Here is a 23,824-nt window from a genome sequence, read left to right on the forward strand (position 1 = left end):
TTGTGCTTGTTCAATAGTGTTTCCACCCACTAAGCTACACTTCTTTCTTAAGCCATTGATTTGGGATTCTATGTATATGTAAGAACATACAGTGAGAAAATAAGAAATGTCTGAAGCTACTGAACAAAAAGGCTAGCCATGGTTATATGCACCTTTAATTCCAGCACATGGGAGGCAGAGGCAGGCAGGTCTCTTGAGATCAAGGAAAGCTTGGTCTACACACAAAGTTTTAGGACAGCCAAGGCTATACAGAGAAACCTTGTCTCAAGAAAAAAAAAAAAGAAAGAAAAGGAGAAAGAGAAAAGGACAGAATGTTCCAAAGTAACTAGAGGTTATTTAATAGGGAGACACTATTTCGAGGGGGTTGGGGGGAAAGAAAACTTGCTTCAGAGTGTTAAATAAATACTGCAATAAAATAAAATAATCCTACCAAAATAAACACAGCTATGTAATAATACACAAAACTGTCATCTTTTCCAAAACTAAGAAGTTTTTATTTGTATGATTAGTGTTGATTTGTTCTTTGAGACAGGGTCTCCCATGTAGGTCAGGCTAGCCTTGAGCTCATGAATCTCCTGCCTCAGCGTCTCAAAGGATAGGATCCCAAGTTTACACTACCCTACCTGGCAGAGAAGACATCTATATCAACAAGATTCTGGAGGCACTTGGAGAAAGAGGATAGAGGAGCAACTGGTTCAGATCATTCACAGAGAGGCGCACACAGATAGACCTTCACAAATACAGCCTCTGCTCAGGTGACAAAACCTGAAGACATCTAACAAACCCACCATGGCACGAAATTACCAAAGAAACGTTATATTCCTGAGAACCTGTGAACATGGCTGAAGTTCTGGAAACGCTAAAGTCCCTATCTTCTCTCTGTCATTCATCTACAAAGAAATACTACAATTTCCTCAGCATTTTTTTAACTTTTTGAGTTAGACTGACAAAATACAGAATTCAGCGTCATTTTCAACAATATTCCAAACTAATTCCTGCAATCACATTAAGACATTAAAACACAAATTTAACAAAGTTATTCCAAATGAACTAATTTCAGGCACATAATAAAAACAATATACTACCTAAATGAAACTCTTTTCTGTGGTAAAAGGAGGAAAGCCAGCCATACTGTTACTATGTCTAGAGTCCCAGCTACTCAGAAGGCGAAGATGGGAAGATCTCAAATATAGGCTAGCCTCATCCACAGAGCCAGACACTACTTTTAAAAGGAAAGAGAGGCTAGGCATGGCTGCAGAGGACCTAGGCTTGATTCCCAGAACCCATATAATGCCTCACAATTATCCATAATGCCAGTTGCAGGATCCAATACCCTCTTCAGACTTTTGCAAGGCAACAGATATACACACATATACATATATGCAAACAAAATGCACAAAGTTAATAAATCTAAAATAATTTTAAAAGGAGACATACTTTCCTCGGCATGATACTACATACCTGTAATCCTAGTATTGGGGAGAGTGAGACAGAAGAATCATGAGTTTATGGACAGCCTGGATAATACAGTGAATTTTGGGCCAGCCTAGGCACAAACAGAATTGTGCTCAAAGACAGGGGGAGGGAAAAACACCCACCTCACAATTTCTGGAATATCTATGGGAGTACTGTCAAAATATGACCTTGTCCAGCTGAGCATGGTGTCACACCTTTAAGCACTTAGGAGGCAGAAGTAGACAAATCTGTAAGCTCTAGGTCAGCCTGGTCTACATAGCAAGATCCAGGACAGCCAGGGACACAGAGCAAAACCCTATTTCCAAAAATAAAATAAAATAAAATAAAATAATTAAAAAAAAATAAAACCTTGTCACTAATGTTTAGACCCACAGAATTAAAGGGTTTTGTTTTTTTTTTAAGATTTATTTATTATATATAAGTACACTATAGCTGTCTTCAGACACACCAGAAGAGGGCATCAGATCCCATTACAGATGGTTATGAGCCACCATGTGGTTGCTGGGATTTGAACTCAGGACCTCTGGAAGAGCAGTCAGTGCTCTTAACCACTGAGCCATCTCTCCAGTCCAGAATTAAAGTTTTATAACAATGACAATACCTGTGTTCTTAACTAAAACATGTTCAGGGAGTTACTGAAGATTGAACCCAAAGTCTTAAACATGCTAAATACACAGTCAACCAACAACCACCGTGCTATATATCCCCTGTCAATTTAACTTTTATTCATTAAATTTAATTGTTGTCTCAGAGGCTTTCTGCTAAATAAGCTCACCCTTTCTAGTTCTTTCTGAACTCTGGATGACTGGTTCAACTCAGCTGTTCTGGCCTAAACTACTCTCCCAAGCTGACTGAGTCAAACCGGCTTCTCTTATTAGCTTTTGACTGAATTTCTCTGCTTGGTTTCAAACTAACTCTGGCAATCTGTTCTAATCTTCTGGCTCCTTCTCATTCTGTGGCTTATTATATATTCACCTGCAACCTGTCTTTGTAAAATATCCCAATAAAACTGGCTTTGAACTGAACTCAACCCAACTCAGCTGCTAACGTCATCTGAACTCCACTGCATTGCCTGAACTCAACTGCACTGAACAGAACTGCCCTCAAATTAGACATAACCTTCAGAACATGGCTTCTTCCTTCTACAAACTTACTTTACCCACACTGTTTAGGATTAAAGGATTGTACCAGAAACATGTCTACATCCTAGCCAGCTCACACAAACCTAGGTCTTTGGATGTTATCCCTTGCCAGAGCAGCCATTTTACTGGATTAAAATTCTTCTACAACCCCCATTCTACTTTAAATGTCACTAAAAATGGACATAACTTTAAAGTTCTATTATTCATTTTCTTCCAACTGTAAACATTTATTAAGCTCCAGGGATGGGGGCAGGCAGGAGATGATTAGAAGTTACATGGTAGGTAGGTACACACACACACACACACACACACACACACACACACACACACACACACAAAACATTATTATCTATCCAATGAGTTTTTTAGATTTATTTATTGATTGTATGTATGAGTGCTCTATCTGCATGTACACCTACATGCCAGAAGAGGGCATCAGATTCCATTACAGATGGTTGTGAGCCACCATGTGGTTGCTGGGAATTGAACTCAGGATTGGAAGAGCAGTCAGTGCTCTTAACCGCTGAGCCATCTCTCCAGCCCCAAATGTTATTTTAAATGGGGGTTGGGGAGAGATTGAAGCACTAACCTGGTCTACAGAGTGAGTTCTAGGACAGACAAGGCTACACAAAGAAATCCTGTCTCAAGGGGGAAAAAAAAAAATCAAAGCTAATAACTGCCAAAAATCAATTAGTAAACTTTTAGTAGGCTTAGGCTTCCAGTTCTTTCTTGAGACACCTTTTTCTGGAGACTGCCTAAATCATCACAGGAGTATAAAATTAGGTGTTACTTAAAAGCATAACAACATAAGATAGCAATGCAGTACCCCAAATAAAAGGAAAAGCTAAGGAAACCAGGTAAGCAACAGGGAGCTTAGGTGTTAGACTTGTCACCTCTATCCTAAATGCCTCAAAATAAGCAAAATATCTCAAAAGGGAAATTTTGTGACCTAATCTAATTACATTTAATTCTACCTTTTTCATTTTCCAGTCTTTGCTGTTGCCCTAGGAGACATTTCTAGGTTTCTTCTTCATTCTGTAACAGACTTTTAAACATTAGTTATACCTTTAACTATTTTATCTTCAGTGAGTAATTAGGCAATTAGACACACTTCAAGGAAGCCATTATTACTGATACCAAAACTAGACAAAAACCTCATGATAAAATTCTACAGATCAATATTCTCTGATATAGTTATAAAAATCCTCAGTGAAGCAAAAATGAATCCAGAAACATACAAAGAAGGATTGCACTTGTTAAGTGTTTTATTCCAGGTTAGCTTAACAGCTCAAAGTCCGCTGTTATACATAATGTTATCAGAGAAAACTACATGCCCAGAGCAGACAGATGGCTTAGCAGTTCAGAGTACTGGCGCATGGAGGATAAAAATCTATAACTCCAGTTCTAGGTGGCCCAACACCCTCTTCTAGTCTCCCTGGGCACTGTACACATGAAAATACATGACATGAGCAAGCAAACACCCATACAAATAAAAATCTTTTAGAAAATTTTGAAATTAAAAAACTCATGTGACCATCTAAACATTTTTAAAAGCAGTTGGAAAATTTTAATAAAAAACATTTAACCTAAAAAAATATGTAACCTAGAAATTGAAGGAAACTTCTTCACCCCGAATAAATGGTATGAACAATTCACAGCTAAGATTTCTTTTTTGAAGATTTACTATGTAGTTTAGACTGGCATTGAACTTGTAGCTATCTTCCTACTTCAGATTCTGAATGTCAGAAATATAAATTCACCAAACTCAATCTTTTTTTTTTCTTGAAACGTTTTGAAGGGTAGGGAGGGCGGTCTCGCTGTGTAGGCCTGGCTTGTTTGGAACTACTGTGGAGACTAGGCTTGAACTGCACTAGCTTCTGCTTGCCAAGTACTAGTATTAAAGCCAGGCATGACCAGATTCAAAATCTTGACAGAAAAAAAGATTGTTCTCTAAGATCAAGAATGAAAACAAGGATGTTAGCAGAGCACGCCTTTGATCCCAGTACCCAGGAGGCAGAGGCAGTTAGATCTCTGAGATTGAGGACAACCTGGTCTAAAAGTGAGTTCCAGGACAGACAAACTACACAGAAAAACCCTATCTGGAATGAATGGATGAATGAATGAATGAATGACTAAAACAAGTGTGTACACTATTACCACTTATAGTCAACATTGTACTAAAAATGAAGGTTCTAGCCTGTGTGAATAGTCAAGAAAAAAATAAAAGTATCTGATAGAGAAGAAAAAATAATATTTTTTTGCAGAGTCTATAATCTAATATGTAGGAAATACTGAATAGAGCCGGGTGTGGTACATGCCTATAATCCCAGTGTTTGAGAGGTGGAAACAAAAGGATCAGGAGTTCAAGGCCTGCCTCACTACTATGTAGCAAGTCTGAGTCCAGCTAGGAATGTAGGAGACACCCTATCTGAAAAAAACAAATATCAGAAAATACAAGGAGAATCACAATGTATTGGCACTGATACATTCAGAACCTCACATATGGGGCAGAAGTAGATCCCTAGAACATTTCCTGTTCTTATCTCTGTGGGCACACACATAGTTCACATATGCAGGCAAAACACTCATATACATAACATACTTTTTTAAAAAATTAAATTTGTTGCCAGGTGTAGCAGTGTATACCTTTAATCCCAGAAGAGGTAGGTGGATCTCTGAATTTGAGGCGAGCCTGGTTTACAGAGTAAGTTCCAGAACAGCAGAATTATAAAGGGAAAGCCTAACTCAAAAAAGTCAATAAGTAAATAAATAGATAAATGTATTTTAAGTAGCACTAAAATAGTACTTAATTTGTAAACAATTTCACTTTGTATAACAATGTACCACTTGTGAAAAGTCAGAAGGCAAGCCATACTTTTGCCCTTTATTTCTCCTTGAGAAATTACCTCAGCATACTAATCTACCTCTGGTCATACCTGCAACTTCACTGCCACTAGTGCATGTATGGGAAACTTAGGTTCCTTCAAATGTGAGCTACTCTAAATTATCCTTAAGAGAATGAAATAAGAAGACCCAGCATGTCACAGATATAATTCGTCATCTACCAGAATACTAACTTCTAAGAGTTTAGAACACAGTTTAGTGAGTTACAGTTTAAGGAACACAAAATCCTATTATCTTCAGGGACTTAGGACTGGAATGTTCTATTATTTTAAAAGTTTAAACAAAAGCAACAATATTATACACTGCCTAAGACTACTGTAATAGATAGTTAGCAAAGCATCTACTCAAAGAAAAAGTATTGAGCATTCTTTTTTTTTTTTTTTTTTTTTTTTTGGTTCTTTTTATCGGACCTAACCCAGGGCCTTGAGCTTCCTAGGCAAGCACTCTACCACTGAGCTAAATCCCCAACCCCAGTATCGAGCATTCTTGTTACCAAAACTACCCAGGGCATAAAGATGTCTTCGCTCTAAAGCATGAGCACATCTGGGAGAGTGTGTTCTACAGAAGAGAATCTGACCACCATCAGTTCAATCACTTTACCTGTTCATCTATAAATCAACAGTGCCTGTTCTGCATATATCTGACATAATTATGACTAGGACAGGTCACTGGAGTCTAACAGATCACTGGACTAAGGCAATGTTGGACTACAAGTTACATATCTATACTGAAATAGCCATGTGATTTTTTTTTTGACAAATTACTTTATTTTCTAAATGTCCTCTTGTATGAGATGAAAACTTGTTAGTTTGAGTCAAGGTTTCCTTTTCATCCCCTTTCTTTTGCTTGTATGAATGTTTTGCCTGTATGGATATATGTGCAATGAATGCACTGCCTGACACTTGCTGAGACCATAAAAGGACTAGACTTACAGATGAGATGGCTATGAGCCATCCTACAGTTGCTGGGAATCAAACCTAGTCCTCTATAAGAGCAGCAAAAGCCTCAAATCAAGGTTTCCTTTAACACTAAAGCTCACTGATTTGGAAACATAGACAGTATAAAAACAATGATGATCAAGTGAGGTTCCATATCTCACATGTTTAACAGTACAAAATTTTGGAGAAATTATATAAAATTTAAATAATAAACACTTGTTTTCTCCAAAAATATTAGGATAGCCCCCTAAGACAGGCAGACAGGACCTTTAGAGTTACAATCAGAAATCAATGTGTAGGGGCTGGGCTCACTACTTAAAGCATCAGAGTGCAAGTGTGGAGACCTAAGTCATAGTTCCCAGAATCAGGCACAGTACACTGGATCTGTAACACCAGCACTCCTACTGTGAAATGGTAGTCAGATTCAGGAGACTGGTACATATATAGTAGAGAACCACCACAAAAAAAAAAAAAAAAAGCAAGAGAGAGGCCCTGTCTCAAGCAAGGTAGAAGGCAAAGGCTGATATCTAAAGTTGTCCTTTGACCTAAACATGCCTAATGGAATGTGCACATCCTTATTCACATAAACATATACTCACCTGTGCTCAAACACACACAAAAATAAATTGACATATATGACCACTAGTAATATAAATAAAAACATAAAATTATCTCCAGTATTTACATGGAGAACAAAAAATTGCCACCCGATTTGAGAAAACACATAATCCCCAATCTAGACTTTAGTTATACAAAATTATTTTTTTTATTTCAGTAGATGTGCACTATAAAGCAGAATACTTTACTGAAAGCAAGAGATCACAAAATTTGGATGTTCAACCAAAAAAAATTTTTAAATTGCTTAGTAGCACAGTAAAGGATAAGAGAGTAGAGAAAAAAACTACTTTTCTCAAAATAAAACAAAGAATTACAAATGAGAGAAACAGTAAAATCCGTCACAGGAAAGCTGTCCAGGAGGCCTGAGGCATACTCAGTAAAACCTGGCAGCTAAGCATGGTGGTGCCTCAGCTCCTCATTCCCACCACTCGGAAGATTGCCAAGCAATCAGAGTCAGCCTGGGATGATATAAACTAAGTTCCAGGACAGCCTGGATTCAAGACCCTGTCTTAAAACAAAAGCTCACAAGAAAATGAGGCGCTACTAAATGACAGAAGGGTCATTTGGTAACCAACGGATTTAATAATTGATTATTAACAGTCATCAAAGCAAAACAGCTAACATACAACGTTTAGTTACTTCAATAGTTACTAGAAGATGTATGGGAGAAAAACTTTGTAAATTATTCTTTAAAGCATATAAATCTGATAGTGAACTAAATTAATCATTAAATATGCAAGACGCTTCCAAACTAATATACAGATACTTAAAGTATCAATTATAAAACTGTTCAGGAAAACATACTAGCTGATTATTGTTAGAGACTGGTTCTAATGTTTTGATTCAATCAGGAATCTGCGTATCCAAATGCTAAAGGTCCTGTCTCCGATTGGTATCAATAAAGATGCCAGTGGCCAATAGCTGGGCAAAGGGAGACAGAGTGGAACCCTTAGAGTAGCCACTGGCCACTTTCCTGATTGAGTCTAGGGTAGCAGGCAGAGGACTATAAGTGCCCAGCCATTGAGCTAGACGGTATATTAAAAGTAAGCCAATGTGTGTGAGTCTTTCACTTGAGGACCAGATTCCCTGGGCGGGTGGCTGGAAGTGCGACCCACCTGAGCATAAAGCAGAGTAGCTGAACACTCACTGCAACAGATGGTCCGATGGGAGAAATGGCCTTCTGTAAGAATCAGCTGGATAGAACTGGAATCTGTTTGCTTTAGTACCATTTACACAACCCTTTGTTCAACTCCACATTTTTAGATACTCAAAACACCTGCTGAACAAAAATGTCAATGTAAACTTCTATCTACTCAAGAAACAGCAAATCTCTTACAGAGATGGGATCAGAGACATTAGCATGAATATTACATGAGATGGGATTGGAGACGTATTAGCACGGAAAAGACCTTGTGCTAAAAAAGGAAAAAGCACACAACTAGCGACCCAAATTCTCTGACATGTGCTTCCATGGCAACCTTGATAAAACTCTGGCCAGGCATGGTGGCACACACTCTTTAATACCAGCATGCTGCAGGAAGAAACAGGCAGATCTCTGTGAGGTGGAGGCCGCCTGGTTTCTAGAAGTAAGTTCCAGGATAGCCAAGGCTACACAGAGAAACCTTGTCTTGGGGGGGACAAAAAGGAAGGAAGAGGAGGAGGAAGAAACAAAGAAAAATACATAAGGAATTTGTGTTGCACATGGAAGCATGATGTTTACAAATACAAAACCACACTGAACTGGAAAGGATTTCTAAGTGTACCAAACGAGAATATTTACAAGATCTACGCTTTCTTGTCAGCGGACTGAGTATTTCAGCAAGGATGAACACTGCCTGAATAGTGCAGGTGTATCAGCTAAAGAGGAACTACTCCTGCTCCGGGCAGTTCCTGTGTAGATAAAATTGGGAAATTCCAGAGTGACACATCTAAAATCAAGCTTTCTAATGGTGACAGCGAACTAACAAGGTAACTCTTACTCTACGCATCTAAGAGCCTACTGAGAAAAGACAGACCAAATATCACAGACAGAAAATAGCAAGTGTGCCAATGTAGTTATAGAATAAAAACCTAAGCTGTATTTAAAGGGTTCATGTCTTCCAATCAAAAATATTTTTGAATAATTATAGAATATTTTTTTTTCTTTTTTCTTTTTTTCGGAGCTGGGGACCGAACCCAGCGCTCTACCACTGAGCTAAATCCCCAACCCCCTATTTTTTACACTCTAAAATATGTTCTATGCAGAGAGGGTAAAAAACATTTTTTAAGAATTCGATTCACGGGGCTGAAGAGATGGCTCAGTGGTCAAGAGCGCCAACTGCTCCTCCAGAGGTCCTGAGTTCAAATCCTAGCAACCACATGGTGGCTCACAACCATTTGTAATGAAATCTGGTGCCCTCTTCTGGTATATCTGAAGACAGCTACAGTGTACTTATTATAATAAATAAATAAATCTTTAAAAAAAAAAAAAGAATTCGATTCACAACAAAGAAAACGCCACAAACAGAACTTATCTTCTGTTCTACCACATCAGTTTAGCTATATCTAAAACAGTCTCAAGTTTTAATTTTTGGGGGGGGCATGCATATTTTGAGGGGGGGCAGGCATATTTTGAAACAGGCTTGATTGATAGCCTAGGTTGCCCTTCAATTCAGTATAAACTCTGGCTGGCCTCTAACTCAGCGATCCTTCTGCCTCAATCTTCCAAGTGCTAGTATTTACAAGCATGTACTACCCATGCAGTGGGGGGAAAAAAGTAATAAAAAACAAAACCTGTAGGCCAGCAGGCCTAGCAGGTAAAGGCCCTGGCTGCCAAGCCTCATTACCTGAGCTTAGTCCCCAGAACACACAGGATAGAAAGAGAGAACTGCCTTAGCAAGTTGGTTTTTGATCTCCAAACAAGTTCCATGGTATGTTTGTGTGATCTCATACATGCATAAGCATATACAGAAAATAAATAAGTACACAAAAAACTTTTAATAAAAAAATAAAAGTGGTGCTGGGGGTGTAGTTGATCTGGCAGAGTGCTTTCATAGCACACTTGAAGGACTAGATTCCACTCCCAGTACTACATAAACTATCCTATAATCCCAAACTCAGAAAGGAGAATGCCTGGACTACATGAGACCCCATTCCAAAAACCAAGTAAGTAAGTAAATGTCAAGTGTAGTAGTGTGTATCTGTGATCCAAGCATTTGGAGTGCTGTAATACCAAGACTCTTACTAAAAAAAAATTTATGAATTTTAAGGGAAATTATAAGGAAAAAGAGAAAGTAATTTTGGGTGATTATTATAAATCCAAGAGGATATATCAATTTGTCAAGGACTCAGAGAAAATCAAAGGCATGAAAATGCTGAAACAGGTTTCCCTGAAGATTAAATTTTAAAACCATGCATCTGCAACTGAGAAAACATGAAAGCCAAGGGACAATATGATTTATTTTTAAAAGATAGAAAAATCCAATATGGTAAATTCTAATCCACTAAATCTTAATATAATTAGTATATTAACCACTTAAGCTCAAAAGTTAAAATATTACTTTCTATAAAACAAACAAGAAGCCAGGTGATGGCTAGGCAGGTCTTTGGTTGGAGGGGAGCAGGGGGAGGTAATTACACAGTCAGGGAGGGAAACAGAGAAACCTGTTCAAAAAACAAACAAACAAACAAACAAACAAACAAACAAACAAAAAAAGACATAAAAGAACTCTGTGGAATGGGTAATCACCAAAAGGTATATGGAGTTAAAAACAGATTTCAAAAAGTGCTTACATCTACTGATAAATTTGCCTTGGTTTCTACAGGATAGAAATAATTTCCAGAAACCCTAAGTTTCTAAGAATAGCTCATTTTTAAGGTCAACGAAACAAAACCTTACCCCAAACATTCATTAATGCCAATCCAGACAGATGGATGGCCAAATCAATGAAGCTTCGAGTTATTATATGATAATGGGTTGTCAGAAAATGGGTTCTTGACAAAGTTCCTTCCATTCTTTCTACCTATCTTTATAGGTTGTTATAGTTAGGGTTTTACCACTGTGCACAGACACCACGACCAAGACAAGGACAGCATTTAATTGGAGCTAGCTTACAGGTTCAGAGGTTCGGTCCATTAAAATTAAGGCAGGAGCATAGCAGCATCTAGGCCTAAGCTTGGCCGTCCTGGAAGTTGCTCTGTAGATTGACTTTGAACTCAGAGATTGAAGACTGTCTTCTCAATGCTGGGGTTAAAGGCGTGTACCACCATGCCTGGACTTGGGCTTTTCTTCACCTAGAACTTGCTCTGTCCCAGGCTGGCCTAGAACTCTGCTTGCCTCAGTCTCCTGGGATTAAAGGTATGTAATGTACTATCTTGCCTGTACCTGAGCTTTTCATGGCCACTGTTCCTCAAGATCTGAATCACAAGTATGCCTTCCATTTCTGGATTTTAGTCCATTCCCCATTAAAAGTCCAAAAACTATTCCTTGTTCAACTGCAAATGCAATCAGTAAACTTAGCTGGGTAGGATCTTGCTCTGAGATCAACACTCCCTTAATCTCTTTATCTTTCTGAACACAGGATTCAGCTCTATGTTACTTCTTGGTGCCCCTTTAATACTTGAACCATATATTTTACATGTTTTCTTTCTCAGCTTGCTCCTTTTCACTAAAACATTCTTCATAAGAGTGAACTTTAGTAACCACACAAAAGAATTTCTACCAGGCTATTTTGAGACTTCCTTTTTCAAAGCAATTAGTCTCTCTTCACCTTAGCCTCAAGCAGACTCTTCAGATAATGGCAAAAAGCAGCCATTCTTTACCTAAACACCACAAAATTAGTCTTTACATCACATACTGAATTTCTTCTCCACTGAAACCTCTTGGGCCAGGTCTGCACAGTTCAAATTACTCTTAGCAACAAAATCTTCCATATTCCTACTAAGATGGCCCATTAAGCCACACTTAAAGCATTTCACTACTTTCCAAATCCAAAGTCCCAAAATCCACATTTTTTCCAAACAAAAGCATGGTCAAGCCTATCACTGTAATACCCCAGTCCCTTGTACCAATTTGTACCTTGTCTTAGTCAATGTTCCACTGTTGTGAAGAACTACCTTATAAGGACATTTACTTGGGGCTGGCTTATATGTTATCACCAAGGAGGAAACATGGCACCACTCAGGCATGGCATAGAAGGAACTGAGAATCCTACATCTTCATCTTAAGGCCAATAGAATAGTATCTTCCAGGCAGCTAGGACAAAGGTCTTAAAGCCCACGACCACAGTGACACACCTACTCCAACAAGGCTATATACTTCCTAATAGTGCCACTCCCTTGGCCAAGTATATACAAACCATCACATATGTATAACAAATACATATTCTTCTATTTCATACTTAGAATCTTTTAAGTAGCTCCGAAATCCTCAAGCTCTAGAATCCTGAAATTCTCAAGACATTTTTTAAAAATCCTCCAAAAAGCAAGCATGAAGGTGAACAGCCCAATCCCTGCACCCAGAGGGCGCAGGCACAGTCCTCGAGCCCTGCCTAGTTTACTCAGAGTTCCAGGCAGTCGAGGCCACAGTGAGAAATCCAGAAAAAAGCCAAAACAATATTCAAGTGCTGGGGAGATGTCTCAGTAGTTAAGAGACATCTTATGCTTGCAGGGAACCCAGCACCCACATGGTACCCCAAAACTATCTGTAACTCTAGTTTCTGGGGATCCAACACCTGCTGACCTCTGGGGCACTCAGTATGGTGGTCATATACATACATGCATGCAAAAGATTCATACTCAAGTAAAATAAACACACCTAAAAAATTATATTAATATTCTTTTTTTTTTTTTTCCGGAGCTGGGAACCGAACCCAGGGCCTTGTGCTTGCTAGGCAAGCACTCTACCACTGAGCTAAATCCCCAACCCCTATATTAATCTTCAAAAAAAAATTTATTTCAGCCAAGCCTGTTAGCTCAGGCCTTCAATTTCAAGCACTCAGGAGGTAGAGACAGGTAGATCTCTGTGCGTTCCAAAATAGGTAGGGCTACATAGTGAGACTGTGTCTTTAATTAATTTCAGTAGGGAGTGGTGGAGCAACAATGGTAAATACATCTCTGTGAGTTCAAGGTCAGTATGGCTAACAGAATTCCAGGTCCACCATAACCACATTGTGAGACCCTGTCCCAAAAATAAATAGAGGGGAGGGATGGCTAATCAGTTAACAGTGTTTGCTGCTCTTCCAAAGGACCCAAGTTCAGTTCTAAGCACCCTCTTCAGGTGGCTTACAACCACCTATAACTTCAGTTCCAGGGTACTCAATGCCCTCTTCTGCCCTCCTTGGGCACTGCATACACATGACATATATAAATAAAATTAAATCTTGAAAAGTAAATAAACATCCCTGTATTCGATTCACAGCACCAAAGGTTAGTCTACAACAGTATAGTAGTTCTATAGCCTGAGTTTTTTCACTATCCATGTATTTAAGACATTAAAAATATTTACTCTTGGGCTGGAGAGATGGCTCAGTGGTTAAGAGCACTGACTGCTCTTCCAGAGGTCCTGAGTTCAATTCCCAGCAACCACATGGTGGCTCACTACCATCTGGGATCCAATGTCTTCTTCTGGTATGTCTGACAGCTACAGTGTACTCATTAAAAAATAAATATTTAAAAAAATATTTACTCTTGCCAGGTTATAGTGGCACACACCTTTCGACCAGCTCTGTGGAAGCAGACACGGACCTTTGATAGCTTAAGGCCAGCCTATGACAGTTTATTTGCCAATCTGATAAGTGAAATCATTTACTTTGCATACCTTTGATTAGTTATCAGAATAAAAATGTTTTTCATATGCTTCTTGGTGGTTTCAGTTTTCTTTTTGTGAACCTTCATTATGTTCTTTGTCAATAAAGCTTTTTTCTCTTGATGAACTTAAAAAAATCAGTTGTGATAAATCTACATAAGTAACTGTGGCTCCCCCTGCTGGTCAAATATAACCATGAGCAAGAGGTAAATAAACTGGATACTACCATCCCTACAAACATCATATACACAGAGTGATAAAAGAAAGCTCTTTGTTCTAAACTTAGAGTTAACATGTTCTAGAGAAGAGAAGGGCAAAAATCACTTGTTACTATGTAGGACAACTAGAGCAGTTCTATACTAAATACATTGCTTGGCTGGTACATTACAGGTCCATATTATTAATTCTCTATATTTTAATAGGAAAACATTCTGGTTACCTTTTAAAATTAACTGAAATTGCTATTGTCACCAAGAGCAAATATAAGGCAGATGTTGGGATCTAGCTCAATGACAGAGTGTATGCCAGCACAGTGAGGCCATAGGTTCCCTAGGGGAGAAAATATAAAGCAGAAGAGTGGAGTGCTTCCCTGATAAACATTAGGTCCCAGGTTTGGTCCTCAGCACCACAAGAATGTAACTAAGACTACTACCTACCCTCGTGCCAAAGCTGCTTACACTTATCAAACCAGACTCAGTTTACTTTCAAAGAGTAAGACTAAGACTGACAAGTAACCGTAACAATTCAGCTTTTCCACTGATACTCTCCTAAAGATGTGTATTTCATTGTGTTTTGGAAGACTTAAGTGGAAGGATCACCACTAATTAAGAGATCAGCATGAGCTACAGAGTGAAATCCAAGCCAAGATTGGACTACAGAGTAAGACTGTCTCAAAAACTATAAAGAAGTTAAGTCCCAGGTCTGGCAATGTCCTTAGACAATCCATTCCAAACACACCCCAAATACTAAGTATAAGAAATGAAAATTTTGGGGCTGGAGAGACGGCTCAGAGGTTAAGAGCACTGACTGCTCTTCTAGAGGTCCTGAGTTCAAATCCCAGCAACCACATGGTGGCTCACAACCATCTGTAATGAGATCTGATGCCCTCTTCTGGTGTGTCTGAAGTCAGCTACAGTGTACTTATATATAACAAATAAATATTTTTAAAAAAAAGAAATGAAAATTTTAAAAATATAAATTAAATTAAAAAAACAAAAAAATCTTTGATCCCAGAGAACCTAGGGGCTACACAAAGTACAAGAGAAGCAGACTAGTGGGCACTCAATATTAGATGTCCTAGGCATGGACACCCACAGAACACACTATAGGCACTGCACACACTGGAGTGCACAGGATATATTCAGTGGTAGTCTCTGTTGTTGTTAATATTATGATGATAACTGTTACTAAGAAATAGGAGACAGCTAGAGAGATGCAGTGGTTAAGAGCAATTCTTGTGCTTCTAGAAGATCCATTTAGTTAACACCCACTGTACATCTCACAGAGCTCACTCCAGCTCGTCAAAGGACCCGATGCCTTCTTCTGGCCTCCATTCACACACATGGCACATATTCAGACAGACACACACAAACATTTAAACAAAGGGAAGAGGAGTAAGTCCCCAGATAGTAAAACCCTACAAAAAAGGTAACTGCCTACGTGAAGGCCCAGAGGACAGCTATGGCAGACACAAAGTAAACTGCCAACAGATTACACTGCTCAGTTTGAAACGACTGGAGTCAGGCTATCAGAGCATGAGTGCTTGGCTAAAGCAACTAAAGTGTAGCTCAAAAGCTGAAAGAACCACAGTAAAAAAACAAAAACAAAAACCAGGCTATAATCACTCAGTAAGAGCTACACTTACTTATAAATGTAGCTTGGAAGGTACAGAGAATGATGAAATGACTCAGATGCCATGCAGGCCAACAGGTGATGCTCTGAACTCAGAAGGGGAAGTAAAAATAAGCAGGAAAACATTGAGAAGGAAGGTAATAGGCTGTATACTGGTAAAGGTGTATACTGCAGGTAAAGGTGTATACTGCCAAGGTTGATAATCTGGGTTCAATCTTGGGGACCCACATGGTAGAAGTACAGAACTGATTGGTCCCTAAGAGCTGTCTTCTGACCTTCCTATGTGCACTGTGGCAGGTGTGCACATGCGCACACATACACAATACATAATTAGCAACTTAACAATGAGTAATTCAAATATAAGCCTGATGCTTAAAAAAATAAAGTGGTGGTTAAAATGGCACAAGAAACACTCTGTAGGTCTTCCAAACCCCTGACCTGAGTGACTGAATGAATAATGGTACCAGCATCAGGGTATGAGGACAGGAAGAGGTTAGACTTGCAGAAGTTAAGTTATGAGAACTTTTTAAGAGTTCACTTTGGGGGCTGGAGAAATGGCTCAGCGGTTAAGAGTTTTAGTGCTTGACCTTGCAGTTCATACCAAAAAGATACTATCAATAAACTCAAGTCACTGGCCAAGAATGCTAGTAATCTCACCGCTCAGGAGACTAAGACAAGAGAATCACCATGAGTTCAAGACCAGCCTGGTCTACCTAGTGAGTTTTAAGCAGCCAAGGTTACATACCAGGAACCTGTGGGCAGGGCAACTCTCAGGACTAGAACGTAGCTCAGTTGGGAAAGATGCTACCTAGGATGTAAGCTATGCTGGGTTAGGCTCACTAGCACAACGTTATAACCAGGCATAGTATGGAAGCTCATACCTATCTAGAATCCCAGCACTCAGGAGGTGGAGGTAGGGGGAGTTAGAGGTCATACTCAGCTATATCATGAGTTTGAAGCCTGCTTGAGCTATATGATACCCTGTCTTTAAACCAAAAAAAAAGAGCTGGAGAAATGGCTCAGTGGTTAAGAGCACTGACTGCTCTTCCAGAGGTCCTGAGTTCAATTCCCAGCATCCACACAGTGGCTCACAGCCATCTGTAATGGGATCTGATGTCCTCTTCTGGTGTGTCTGAAGACAGCTACAGTGTACTCATATAACATAAAATGAATAAATCTTTTTAAAATAATTCTTAGGTACTAGAGAGAATAGCAGTCGTTAAGAGCACCTGCTGCTCTTACAGAGGACTCGTTTGACACTCAGCACTCACAACCACCTCTAACTACAGCTCCAGATCTGACACCCACTTCTGGCCTTCCTGGGTACCCACATAAATGTGGCACATTCATACCAGACACATAAATAAAATTTTAAAAAAATTTTTTTTAATTATTTCACTCCAGACATGGTGGTGCATGTCTTTAATTCCAGAACTTGGGAGGCAGAGGCAGGTTGATCTCTGAATTTGAGTTCCAAGACAGTTAGGATTACACAAAGATACCATGTCTAGAAAACCCAAAGACAGACAGACAAACAGACAAGTAATTCCAATCTGATGAAAATACAGGAAAAAGTACCATTATTCCCAAATTAAACATTGTAATTCTGAAATGTTCTTAAGTATAAAAATGGGAGGAAAATGTGAAGGAAAAACATTTAAGAGGCTGAAACATTTGAGTTCTAGGCCAGTTTAGGCTATATAGCAAGATTCTATCTCAATACAAAAAACTTTATAGAGTTCGCACATCTTTACACCAAAGGATTGGTAGGGAACACAAAACTAAACAGCCACATAACTTCATTCTCAAGTAGTTAACAGATAATTCATACACACTAGAAGACAGACTTTTTGTCTGTATTCCTATGTATTCCTACTGTGGTCCACTAATAGGGGTTACAGTATTATAATACCCCAGATTTGCCAAGAATTAAAGGTAAAACAAACACTATACATCATCTTTAAGAAGTATGCCTCAGGGGGTTGGGGATTTAGCTCAGTGGTAGAGCGATTGCTTAGCACTCGCAAGGCCCTGGGTTCGGTCCCCAGCTCCTGGGGGGCTGGGGGGGAGTATGCCTCAGGGTCTGGAGAGATAGCTCAGCGGTTAAGAGCACTGACTGCTCTTCCAGAGGTCCTGAGTTCAATTCCCAGCAACCACATGGTGGCTCACAACCATCTGTAATGGGATCTGATGCCCTCTTCTAGTGTGTCTGAAGATAGCTACAGTGTACTCATATACATAAAATAAATAAATAATTCTTAAAAAAAAAAGTATGCCTCAATATATCTAATACCTTAAAACCAAGGAAACTTTATCATAGAGGCAAGTCCTAGCACAAAACAACTGTGAAGAGTGGAAGCACAATTATACAAGGTCCTCCATTCCTAGGCACTCAGAACTTCTGGCTGTGTTTCTCCATTCAACCCTTCCAACTGAACTGTTGGGGAAAGGCTGGAAAAAAATGTGTCCCTTTGGATCCCTTCATATTAATATAAGCACCCATTATCCAACTATAGCATCCAAAACATAATGAGGACAAGATTCAGTCTGCATTACCTAAAGATTTCCCAAAAGTCCAAATGTTTAGGTTATTCAGACTGCACTAGGGCTCTCCCACTGCACTATGCTGGAATCCCCACAAGCTACACCAGTATCTAACTATCAGGGAAGGAGAGGCTGACAGACTTCACTGTTGATCTTGCCTTGGTCCTTTCTCTCATCTCCTCACTTTTCACAGCTCAGTCCTACTAGAGAGTTCTTTTGCCATCTCTGAACAGAAAGAGCCACAAGAGACTTAAAGAACTATCTTTTTATCAAATGGTCACATGTCCACATTGCCCAAATGAGGCGTATCTTGCACACCCTGGAAAAGGAAAGGGCACAATGGCCACCTGTTGAAAAAAAAGTGTAAGGACTCACACATTGGCCTGAGGAGCAGCAGGGCATTTGAAGAATAAACACATATACTGCGTGAAATGTCAGAGCAATCAAATGGTTAATGACACATCTTTTGTAACACATGAATCAGCTACTGATTTGCAAAAGTGGGACACGCCCAAGTTCATATGACTCTGAAGTACCAGTTTGAAAATGGACCTCAAGGTCTGAATTGGCAACACATCTACCAGGTGGAACATAATTTCACAAGATGTAAGCTATAATAAGTAAAAACTGGAACCCATCCTTATAGAGTTAATTTAAGAACTTCACTAATGTCTGAACAGCAGCAATCAAGAACAGCAATAACAAATCCTAAGAACCTAATGGTTCTAAGGATGGGTATCCTGAAGAGCCACAGGTTCAAGAACATTCTAGGTAGATCTAGACCTAGTAGCAAACACCTATAATCCTAGCATTTGGAACGTAGAGGCAGCAAATACATGAAGTTAAGGCCATGCTCAGCAAACTACAAAGTTCCAGAGCAGCCTGGACTCTGAAACCCTGACTCAAAACACACGGGAACAAGTATTCTTGATTCTAAAATACATATATGAAATAACAAAATAAAAATAACGAAAAGCAAATATATCTTACCTTAAGAGGCATCCAAATAGCATACATAGTGTCAGGAATAGTTCAGACAACTCAGAAATAAGCAGGAAGAGACTAAGTAATTCCCCAGTTACCACGGATAAGGAATTAAGGAGATCTGAAAAGGAAGAATTTTTTTCACTTAGATGGAAAAAATAGCATATGTAAATAGCTTAATCTATCTGGGAAAGGCATTCAATACTAGTTGCTTAAAAAGTGTACAAGTGCTGGGCGTGGTGCACTTTAGTCCTAGCACTCAGAGGAGACTGAAGCAGGCTGTTATCTACCAGTTCAACACCAGCCTGGTAGACACAGTGAGTTCTGGGCCAGGTGAGAGCTACTTATTGAGATGGTCTCAAAACCCCCCAAGAAGGAAAAAGATACAATATAAAATTCCCTTTGTAAAGGGCATATGTTTATCTGTGTGTGTGTGTGTAGAAATATATTTTATATCAAAGAACAACGTAAATCTTAAGTAACTGAAAATTACTTATCAAAGGTTCAGAAAACTAAAATCCTAAAGGAAAAGTTATTACTACCAGAGTATTTCATAAACACTACTGAAAATAATTTATTAACTATCTAAAAAGATGTACAACTATTTTATTTGGTAAACAAACAAAAAAAAAAAAACTTCTGACAATTCCAGTTTTTAACTTTTCTTAAAATTGTTTCAGAGCTGAAACTACATTAAAAAAGTAAGTAGCATCTATTCCTCACCGAAGTACAAGCAAAAAAGAAAAGACCATTCTTTTCCAGAGATTTTCAAAAGCAGACCAGAGGAATTAATTTTGAAGATGGAGGGTGTTAAGTTTGCAGGGACTCAGAAGAATGGACTAAATGACTCCTTCTAGGAGCCTATGTCCTAGGCCTGAATGAAAATTCCAGCTTAACCAGTTACTGCTTCACTTAAAATGGAGGCTTGCCCGAGTAGGAACACAAAAATAACACACTCACCTCTTTAAAAATAATTTCTTAAAATCAGAGTCGATGTCCCCGTTTTAAAAATAAAGCTCTGGAGTGGGTTTGCTGTCTCCACGTTTGTCACTTCGGTTAGGGACACTTGGCATCACTTTGCCTAGCGCTCATTGGATTTTGGGGGGTGGGGACGGGAGTTTGACTCTTGACCCGACTCTCAGGCGAGCCTGGGCACCCCCACACACTACCCCGCGACGCGACCCCAGCTCTACAGGACCCCAGCTCTACAGGACCGCGGGGCCGAGATCCCAGCGAGCTCGAGTCCGCGCCCCTCCCCCGCCTCGGACCCTCGTCCGGGAGCCTCTCCCATCCCCCGCGGCCCACGACTCCTCCGGCCCGGTCCCCATTGTTAGGAGGGGGGCGGCCGTGGCTGGGGCTCGCGGCCCGGGGCCCGTGGCCGTTGACCGACTCGCCTCAGGAGGGGGCGGCCCGCGGGATGCCGCTTCCCGTCCTGCCACGGTCCGTCCCACCTCGCTCGGCCTGGCGCCCCCGGCTGTGCTCGGTGCCCCCCTCCTGGGCCCTGTGGCCACTCGTCGCCCGGCACGCCGCGGTCCACGGCCGGAGGCCGAGGCCTTGAGGGTGGGCGCCGGCCGAGGGTCCCCGCGCCCCACACACGCGTCCCCGCGTCCTCAGACCGGCCGCCTTCAGGGCCCTCCGCGGCGCCGGCTCCCGCGACCCCTCAACCTCCCGCCGCCCCGCGACGGCGCCCCCCACGGCGTCCTCCGGCCCAGACACGCCACCCTGCACCACCATCACCCCGACCCGCCGCGCCCCCACCCCCCGGGGCAGCAGTGCCAACGGCAGCTCCCCCGGCCCCAGACCTACCTGCACGGCTCAACCAAGCCTAGAGTGGGGGGCGGGCAAGCTTCCGCCCTCCTCTGTCTCCCATTGGCCCGCCGAGGGCAATTCGCGAGCACCATTGGCTAAGAGTGGACGTCCGTCAGAGCTATGGGGCGGGATGGGGAGGGGGGGAGAGATGCTGGTGCCTTGGCGTCTCTGTCTCTGTATCTCTCTGTCTCTGTCTCGGCCCTAGGAAAGGAGAGGCTTGAGCTGGACGGAGCTGGAGGGCGGCCTGGTGGGAGAAATAAGAATAGGAATCCCTACAGTGCTTCACAGCAGTCCACCACTCAACCCCTGGCCTCAGTCCCTCAGGTCCCCTTCTCTGTCACCCCCAACCCCTGCCCCTCACCTCACCCTTCCAGGTTCTTCATCCAGGAAGCGATGTGATGAGAACCCGGCCCGGAAGGCCATAGGGAGAGATTTTGTATATGTACATAAAATATACACATATATAAATGTTTGTTTTTAAAGTCAACCAGATTTGAGGTCCTGAGGGCCTGGAAAGGCCATACATCTCACAGACCAGGAAGGAATTGAGAGAAAGCTGAGTCAAAAATCACTCTCAGAGGTGTTAACAGTGGTTGCCTCCTGGATGACATGGAGTTCTCAGCAGACCAAGGAAGAGGAATACTTAATCTCTCAGGCACATCCTTTGTAGATACTGATTTTTGTGCCATCCACAAACATTACAGCTAAAATAATATTAATTATCATAGCATGATCCATATGCTTGTGATTATAGCACAAGAAACTCATGCAGAAAATTATTAAGTGCAAAAGCCAGCCTGGGCTACAAAGAGACTATTTCAAAAAAAAAAAAAAAAGAAAGAAAAGAAAAAATATTTTGAATCCAAATATTTTGAAACAAAATGGTTATCTAAGAAAACCAGGACAGCATTCACATGTACTGGGGAGTCTTACCTTTTAGTTTGTTTTAAATACCAGTAATAAGTGTGTTCTGAGGAATTCCAAAACACTGGGGAGACTAAACAATCCACAAATGAGGAGTCAACATACTGAAAGATCAACTTTCTCAAATCGGAAAACAAAACAAAACAAAACAAAAAACCAGCTAAAATAATGGCAAAACAGCACGAAGGCAGAGGAGCAAGAATACTAAAACTATGAGAGATCCTTAGGTCTTGAGGCCACACTTAGAGAACTGTTTTTAGGCCATAGTAGACATGTGACAGTAAGAACTAAAAAGAAAATACCCATAAGCCAGAAATCTTAACTTTTTCAGTCTTATTGACACATAAGGATTCTCCCAGAATTTTTTTCATCGTATCAAATGCATTTAGGAAACCTGAGGACACAGACCAGATTCACTGCAGAGGATCATCTGGGCTACAGAGAAGCCCCAAGAACGCTGCTTGTACTAAAATATAGTTTGTTCTACAAGATGTGTATTTTTATGTGTCTGAGTGTTCTGCCTGCATGTACGTAAAGCCCACGGTGTGCAGTGCTGGTGCCCTCAGAGAGCCTTGAGCCCTGAAGTAACTAGAATTACAAACTGCTGGAGCCACTGTGCTGGAGACTGAATCCTCTGTCCCGTGCAAGAGCAGGCAAGAGCTCTGAACTGCCAAACTGTCTCTCCAGCCCCTGAGATACAGTTTTAGGACAAGCATGCCATTGATGGCCATTTATCAAGAACCCGGAAAACTTACAAAAAGAACCAAGTTTTCAAAAATATTTCTAAAAGTGTACTATAGCAATATAGGTGCTTTTAAAAAATAAGTAATAATTAATTGAATTGAATTTATAACTTTAAAGTAATAACCGAGTCATACTTTAAAGAGAAAAATCTGAAACAACTGTCATACTAAAAATCTGAAACACTGTGAAACTACAATATATTAGATGACAGAGCTGTGGGTTCTGCTGAAACTACTAAAGTTTGTTGTCTCCATTCACAGTTGAGAAAATATATATATTCTCTTGCATTAGAGCAAAACTTCATGGAATTCCTATTGTATAGACCACAGACTAACACACACACACACACACACACACACACACACACACACACATTAACACACACAGACTAACAAACACACACATACACAGACTAACACACACAAACACACACACATACACGCACACACTAACACACAGACTAACACATACACACACACATAAACGCATACATACACACACAAACTAACACACGCACAGACTAACAAACACACACACACACACACACACACACACACACACATACACACACACACACACCAAAATCAACAAATAAAAACCTAAGGTAAAGAGATTATCCAACCCACCCTACACACACCGTGGCTCCTCCTCCTATTTCTGGTCTCCCTTGCCCCCAAATACTGTCTGGTTCCCACACACACCCGCAGATGTCTGACATCCCTGCGGCACAAAGAAAAACAGTAATAAATGAGAGCTGAAGAAAGAATTTATATGCATCTTGTCTTTCTTCAAAGAAAAAGAAAGGACCGATGGGACAGTTCAGTGGGGGCCCAAGGACAGAGGGAGAGGGGACACTTGAGGCATGTGAAGATCTATAATCACGAGGAAATAGAGGCTGGGATGGGATGTCATTAATTCCCAAGAATAAGGATAACCTGAGCCGGATATGGTGGTGTTGAAATGCCTGCACTTGAGAGACTGGCACAGGAAGATCCCAATTGGAGACGACCTCAGGCTACATAGCAAGACCTGTCTTTATCTGACCTTACTCTTGATCCTGCCTTTTAATTAAAGAGGAGGCTGGGCATCCGAGAGGAAGTAGAAGG

At 40.5% G+C, this 23,824-nt stretch overlaps 1 protein-coding gene across 6 annotated transcripts in view; it reads right to left on the minus strand.

Moving 5' to 3' along the window:
- Window positions 1–21,073, minus strand: part of Kansl1 (KAT8 regulatory NSL complex subunit 1) — a 130,791-nt gene extending 109,718 nt beyond the window's left edge. For 4 of the 6 annotated variants that reach the window (XM_087573233.1, XM_087573227.1, XM_087573230.1 and 1 more), the window contains 2 exon segments: window positions 21,048–21,073; window positions 19,248–19,362 (listed from right to left, as the gene is read on the minus strand). The gene's annotated coding sequence lies outside the window, so the exon portion shown is untranslated. 6 annotated transcript variants of the gene reach the window in all.
- Between the last annotated feature and the right edge of the window lie 2,751 nt (window positions 21,074–23,824).

This window comes from Rattus norvegicus, chromosome 10 (assembly GCF_021556685.1).
Source record: "Rattus norvegicus strain SHRSP/BbbUtx chromosome 10, alternate assembly SHRSP_T2T, whole genome shotgun sequence".
NCBI classification, from domain to species: Eukaryota; Metazoa; Chordata; class Mammalia; order Rodentia; family Muridae; genus Rattus; species Rattus norvegicus.